We start from the raw sequence: 7,705 nt of genomic DNA, 5'->3' as shown, positions 1-7,705 counted from the left end.
TGTTTTACCCCCTGTTTATTGTTTGTATTTTATATTTTGTTAGCCTCATACAGGCCTGGAATTTCGTCATTTTAGGGGCAAGGCCACTTGATGTTTGATGTTGATGTTGTCAATTTTTTGTCATCAAACTTTTATGTTGTCCATTTTTTGAGGGCACAAAGGCCAAATGCCAGGGCAGGAAGGCCATCAAATAAAACACGGTTTTAGTCCATTGAAAGATCTTGTTGAATTTAAGGGTTAGGGATGATAACCTAATCTGCAGTGAAATGGGTAAATTATGGAATTTACAATCTGATCCATGCTCAGCCCTGCACCAATCAAAGTCACTGGATTGGTTTAAAGATGGGGACTCGGGAGAGATTTCAGAATCTTAACAAAATACATTTATGTCTACATATTGACCAGAAAGAGACAGAGGAGAAAGTGGTACAGTCAGCTGGGGCATTAAGGCCACTGTGGCCTCAAGTCATGCCATTGGTTTGAGGGGCACAAGGCCAAACTGAGGGGCAATGGTGGCCATGGCCTTCATGGCCTCCATGAAATTCCTGCCCTGGCCTCATAACATAATTGCCTAACTCACTTTTTGGTCAAATTGACATTTTTTAACACTGCTGCATCATTGTGCCTTATTGCCTGTGTCCTAAGCCAATAAGAATGCTTGTTACATTTAAAAAAAAAAAAATGACTTGGGCAGAAAGTGCTTCTAAGGCAACTTCTTGACCTACAGTACTTTAGGCAGACATGATTTTTGAATGAAACAAGCATTCTGATAGGCTGAGGACATTGGCAATAAGGCAGGATGAATCAGCAAAGTTAGGAGAGTAGAGTTAAGCAGATATAATATGAGTTAGGCAATTAATTATGCTATGAGGCTAACGATTTGTTTACTGAGTCTACAGCACTTTGATTCAAAGCTGTTGATTAAAATGTTTTAAAATAAAGTGGATTGGATTGGACCCTTTAGTATTCCACTTGTAGCTCACTCAGAATAATAAAACAAATCAGCTGGAAGAGAATATTCAGAATCCGTTCTGATCTGAAGTCATTTCCATTCCGTTTGGAGAGGGGTGGTTTAGACCTTTAGATATTCAGATAGATATGAGTATGGAAACACTTATTCCCATTGCTTCTCTCTGGTTGAATTGATTGGTCTTCTGGTTGGTAGATAAATAAACAGGCAGAACCGCTCTGTGACTGTCAAACAGTATCATTATTCACATGAAACGCTTTGAGGCATGTCAACAAGGATTGCTTTTTTACTCAGCGTTTGTCCATGTTGTTGTGATCAGTTTGGGTTGGAATGTCGGACTCTGAATGAAAAATTATTGTCCACTTTCATTCAAACTGGGAAAGCGTCCACGTGTCATTTATCATGTTTGCTGTATTTTGGTTACACATCTCCATTCAGAAACATGGCCATTCAGAAGATTGACTTCCATTCCTAAACCTAACCTTAACCCTAACCCTAACCTCAGTGGGGGTATTTCTGAATGGAGATGTTTCTAAGTGGGGGTGTTTCTGAATGGAGGTCTGCCCCCCTGTATTTTTACCACTTTATTTTATACTTTGTCTAATCAAAAATAGCAGATATACAAGCTCATAGTACGTCACTTCGTGCTGCACTGTGAGCTTATGTAGATCAGCTCATCTTGAAAAATCAGGAAAATTGACACGTCTCACAGTATAAGTTTTGAAAAAGTTTGAACTCAAATCTTTGCTTCTGGGAGCTCCTTGGAACAAAATATTCCAGGGAGATGTTGGGAAGTCAAATATATATAATAAATAATTTTGGGGTTGGTCCTTGACATGAAAGGTTTTCGAGAACGGCTGATACCAACTAAGGATGGGACGATAAGCGTCATTATCGTATATTGTGATGAAAAACACACATCGTGGAGATTTAATTTATCATGATATCGTCTTCTGTCATGTACTGGGATCAATTCACCTTTTATTTGCCGAGCTGCATATCCTGTACCACTTAAACCCTCTATAATTGGTAAAAGGTACTTATAATATACTGTACGTACTTGATAAAGTCTTTTTAGCACTTTCTATCAAATGTCGTTGCCAAAAAATAGCCGATCTACAAGCTCACAACACGCCGCGTTGCGACGTGTTGTGAGCTTGTAGATCGGCTATTTTTTGGAAAATGTTCCGCCACAGGATAATGGATTTTGATTATCGCGATAATATCGTAAATCGTGATTTCTTTTGTCACAATAATTGTGATAAAATACCAACATACAAAACGTATGTTGGTATAGAATCAGGTCTCAATAGGTGCACTGAATTAATGAATGGATGAATGAATGAATGAATGAATGAAAGGTATCAAAGCAGTGGAGGCAGCAGTATAGTGTGTGTGTGTGTGTGTGTGTGTGTGTGTGTGTGTGTGTGTGTGTGTGTGTGTGTGTGTGTGTGTGTGTGTGTGTGTGTGTGTGTGTGTGTGTGTGTGTGTGTGTGTGTGTGTGTGTGTGTGCGTGCGTGCGTGCGTGCGTGCGTGCGTGCGTGCGTGCGTGCGTGCGTGCGTGCGTGCGTGCGTGCGTGCGTGCGTGCGTGCGTGCGTGCGTGCGTGCGTGCGTGCGTGCGTGCGTGCGTGCGTGCGTGCGTGCGTGCGTGCGTGCGTGCGTGCGTGCGTGCGTGCGTGCGTGCGTGCGTTGCGTGCGCGCGCGCGCGCTCGCAGAAGCAGATATGATGATGGCTGACTGTTCTGGCACCCCATGGGGCACCGAGCCGCATGCACGCCCACCCTGCCTGAATCAGCAGCCGTTTCTGTGGCGACCAGAGCAGAGAGGGGGGGGGGGGTTCAGAGAAAGTGAGGAGACAACACTTCACCAGCCTGAGAGAGAGAGAGAGAGAGAGAGAGAGAGAGAGAGAGAGAGAGAGAGAGCAGGCCTGTGCACACGTAGACATCAAAGGGGGCTTGAGCCCCTGCCCTTTTACCAGTCTGTAAAACAGTGCCCTCTCTCCAGACCATGAATGCCTTTTTTACTCTGGTGAAAGAAATGCAAATGCCGTCTTCCCATGCCATACCTGAAGGCAGCATTCAAGAGATTTGCCTCGTCCAAACTCTCCTGACATTGAATGTTGCATCTCATGTTGAAAGAATTGCCCTCTCTGTCTGGAAATCCATGCCGTTACGCCACATCTACTGTACTGACTTGATTATGCTTAGTTTAGTGTGGTATCAAGCTGTGACACGTTGTGAACTTGGAGGTCTGCTATTTTCAATATTTTCACCAAAAGCCCCTTTTAGAAATGTCAGCCCTTGCCTCTCTAACATTCCCTGCACGTCCCTGCAAGAGAGAGAAACATGTAGAGACGGACGGATGGACGGGCGGATTGATCCGTCCAAATCGATCAACAACACAAGGATGCGGGTTTGCACATGCGGGTTTGCACATGCAGGCTTCTGCTGTTAGCAGGTTTGGAAAAAGGAAAATAAGGGTAGGGATATAAAAGCCAGAGCATAAAATAGCGGCGTGTGAAAATCAATTAAAATCAGTGTCGTGTGGATTAAAAGAAGCGCTAGATCAAAATGTGAAAGAGCTTGTCAGTATTAAACACACAGACGATGAAAGGCAAGGAGCCGCGAGGGCTTGGATTTTGGATGATGCGTGTCTGTGTGTGTGTGTGCGTGCGTATGTGATGTGTGCGTGCCTGCAATGCTGGAAGAATTACGTTTTCTTTTTTCTCCTGAGTAAAAGTATCAACACCTCCATGTAGAAGTAAAAGTCTGGTATTAAAATGTACTTGAGTAAAAGTACAAAAAAAGGAATTGGCACCTAAATATACTTTAAGTACCCAGAGATGGGCAGTATTTGAAATACATGTATTTTGAATACGTATTTTGAATACTTATTTGAAATGCTTTTTTTGTATTTTGAAATACAAAAAAAGTATTTGGGGAGCACTTTTCTGTTACTACGTGTCATCTTTTCGACACCCAACTCTAACCCTTACCCTAAACCTAACCTCCGTGGGGGGGTGAGTCGCTAACCCTCCCGACGCTCCTTTGTCGAAATGACGGTTGTTCGAAAGAGCGAGTATTTGAAATACAAAATATAAAATTAATTTTTTTTTTTTAAATACATGTATTTCAAATACTGCCCATCTATGAAAGTACCAAAAGTAAAATTCCTACTCATTAAGCAGAATGTCACATTTCGCAAGTTTCCCAATGTCTAAAATCTCCTGCAAATAGCAAGTCTACAACCTCACAACCTGCCACTTTGTGTGTGTGTGTGTGTGTGTGTGTGCGCGCGTGTGTGTGCGTGTGTGCGTGTGTGTGTGTGTGTGTGTGCGTGTGTGCGTGTGTGTGTGTGTGTGCATGCGTGCGTGCGTGCGTGCGTGCGTGCGTGCGTGCCTCAGTGGAGCTGGTCCCCTGCACATCACAGTGTGACAGATTGACAGTCAGCAGCAAACAGCAGCAGCCTGCAAACGGCGGGTGGTGGGGGCTGGGGGGGTTATCACACTGTGGACAGCCTGTGGCGACTTCCACTGAAGTCCCGGCCTTTCAGGTCTGTTGGTGTGCATTCTAGACCTAACCACTGAAGTCCCTGGCCCTTCGCGTCCGCTCGTGTGTATTCTAAACCATTGGTTCTCAAAGTGGGGTCCGGGAGGGAGTTCCAGCTATTAATGTTTGTTAGGAACCAAAATGGACCATTAAGGGTATATCAAATTTTCAATGTTTACATGATGGCTGACATGTTGGATACAGCACAAGATTCACACAGTGCAGACTGACTGCAGCAGGTGTTCTGAGCCTTTGATTAGCCAGCGGTCTGTTATAGAGTGGAGCGGTCTGTTATCCAGAAATAACAGACCTCTGATTTCAGCGATTGACCAATCAGAATCAAGCATTTTTTTTTTTACTGTACACAACGGTAATTGTTTTTCTTTTTCATACTTCTCTGTAACTTTGTAAACCTTAAACTGCTGTGCTTCCTCTGGGCGACTGATCTTCCCCCTTGGGATAATAAAGGTATCTATCTATCAAAGTGCAATCTATAGGCTGGACATACAAATCCTACGTATTAGTAAACGGGCCAGAAATAACTGATCTATACCAGTAAGTAAGCTTATCTTTCCTATTCGGGAGATAAGCACACAAACTTAAAGCTATACTGTGTAAGTTGCTCAATTAGTGGTCAGTAGCGGTATAGCAAACCACGGTCGCGTCTGCTTTTTTCGGCCGTTTTTCGCCGCGGACCGGGCCTTCAGACCACCGCATCCGCCTCGCCGAGACGCATCCATAGAGGTCTCTCGTGTCCCTCTACGAGCAGCGGTTGGGGAGTTACATGCTAGACTCCTAGACCAGTGTAAACACTGCAGTGTACTTCCTGAAGAGCCCGGCAGTGTATGATCTGCGCTGTGATTGGCCGGTAGGGAGACACGTATACAGAATGATGCAGACAGTCCCGGTCACGGCCACAGGGGCTCAGTAGAACACATATAAAGAAAAGGCTTTGGGGGCTGAAATTAACAGAGTGGGTGTTCTAAAACTTTAGCGATTTAATAATTAGGACAATTTTAAGATTTGTTTTATTAAAAAAGTTACATAGAATAGCTTTAAGGCAACCATAGCCAATCAGGAGGGAATATGGGAAATGGGACATATCCATGTTGATGACATGACTTTAGATATACTGTGTACCGCTTTGCGTGATTTTAGGCCAAAATATGTAGGAGCAGTGTCCAAAAATGTGTTTTGCAAAAGTCGGCCTGATGGTGGCGCTAGAAGAGGGCCATGTGAGAAATTGTGATTTGCCATCCAAGGAGTGTGTGTGCAAAGTTTGGCATTGATAGGGCCAACGGTGGCAGAGATATGAGTAGGGCAAAAGTGTGACGTGACGGACAGACTGACTGACAGACTGACTGACAGACAGCCGGTGGAGCTTTTCATAGTAACTGCGACCTGACGGTCGCAACAAAGCTGGTGGATCGCCTGTTTCCAGTGTGACTGTGTGTATGAATCAGATATCAGTTTGGTATGCAACAGTTGTTGCTCCCTTCGGCTGCTTGCTTGCTACCTAGGATGTAATATGTGTGCATGAAATGGCTGTTAGTCTGAGGAAGTCGAGGGACCAAAACCTCACAGCACCTCCTACAACCGGAGCCCACAGTGTGCCAGCGTTCTCTTTTAGTTCATATCAGTGATTCTCAACCAGTGCACCGGGGACCACCAGTGGTCCTCGAGGGTGGTTCCAGGTGGTCCCCAGCCCCAGCTCAATGGAGAGCTGGTAACCAAATGGACCCTCATAGATCTTTTAACCGATTGAGAGCGTCAAAGGAAACCAAATGGACCCGTACGGTTCCATTTTGGTTTCATTTGTACGCTCTCAAGAGTTAGATTATCATTAAACATATTCTGCAGTCAGTCAGTCACACGTCACAAGTCACACTTTTGCCCTTTTCATATCTCCACCACCGTTGCCCCGATCCATGCCAAACTTTGCACACACACTCCTTGGCTGCCAAACCTCAACCTCCAAAGCGGTACACAGTATCTCTACAGTCATGTCAGCAAAATGCATCTGTCCCATCTAGCGCCAACATCAGGCCGATTTTTAAAAAAACAACATGGACAGACCAATTTGTGTATACATGTAACCAACTGGACCCTTACAGGTCTGTAACTCCAAGAGTGTACAAATGCAACCAAATGGACCCTTACAGCTCTGTAACTCCAAGAGTGTACAAACGGAACCAAATGGACCCTTACAGGTCTGTAACTCTGAGAGCAAATGGAACCAAATGGACCCTTACAGATCTCTTGAGTGTACAAACGGAACCAAATGGACCCTTAAAGTTCTCTGAGTGTACAAATGGAACCAAATGGACCCTTAAAGGTCTGTAACTCTGAGAGTGTACAAACGGAACCAAATGGACCCTTAAAGGTCTGTAACTCTGAGAGTGTCGCGGGTTCTAGTGCACATCAAACCGAGTGTCCCTGAAATAAAAAAACAAATAAAATAATACGATTGACAATCTCTTATGTAAACAGCCGCATGCAGTCCTGGCTTGCCGGGCTCATGTGTATAATATTTGCATTCCATTAGATTAGTCCTGACTATAGAGTGAGCACACATAGCAGCAGCAGCAGCAGCTCTAGAATGGATGGTGGTGATGAGCGCTGTCTTGTTTTTCTCTCTTTGTGTGGGAAAGAAGAAGAAGAAAAAAAAGAAAAAGACTGGCTGCTAACGGCCCAGGGGTGTCACACCAAACTCCTGGGCCCCGGCCGGGTACAAGGATTCACTCACATTTTGTTCTTTAACTATTGAAAAATAGCAGATATACAAGCTCACTGCGAGCTTGTAGATCTGCTATTAAAAAAAAAAAAGAAGAAAAGAAACATATGAACATTTGTGCGGAGTCTGAATATTTCAAATCCTTCTAAGGTTTTTTTTGGAAAAAAAAAATATGTTTCTATATGAGTGGTGCTCAAACTTTTTAATGTGAAGGACCCCCAAAATGATATGTATTTGGCCACGGACCCCCATATCAAAATATTCAGTTCCAGGGACCCCCCCCCCCCCTCCAAAGCAAAATTTGAGTTACAAATGTTTACTTAAAAAATACATATCTCCAAAGATTTGCACACAATGACTTTTCAAAAATAGCAGATCGATCTACAAGCTCACAGCTGTGAGCTTGTATATCTGCTATTTTTCAATAGCTAAAGTATAAAATAATTAAGGCC

At 43.9% G+C, this 7,705-nt stretch overlaps 1 protein-coding gene across 1 annotated transcript in view; it reads right to left on the bottom strand.

Annotated features, from left to right (window-relative positions):
- Window positions 1-1,940: 1,940 nt before the first annotated feature.
- The window catches only part of LOC308292092 (oxysterol-binding protein-related protein 2-like), a 246,054-nt gene continuing 240,289 nt past the window's right edge, over window positions 1,941-7,705 (bottom strand). Inside the window, exon 15 of the transcript XR_013962385.1 lies at window positions 1,941-1,988. The gene's annotated coding sequence lies outside the window, so the exon portion shown is untranslated. The remainder of the gene's footprint in view (window positions 1,989-7,705) is intronic.

This window comes from Nannobrachium achirus (genome assembly GCF_963921795.1).
Source record: "Nannobrachium achirus genome assembly, chromosome: 9".
In the NCBI taxonomy this organism is placed as follows: domain Eukaryota; kingdom Metazoa; phylum Chordata; class Actinopteri; order Myctophiformes; family Myctophidae; genus Nannobrachium; species Nannobrachium achirus.
Note: the sequence above shows the minus strand (reverse complement) of the source record. Positions and strands in the feature narration are given on the sequence as shown.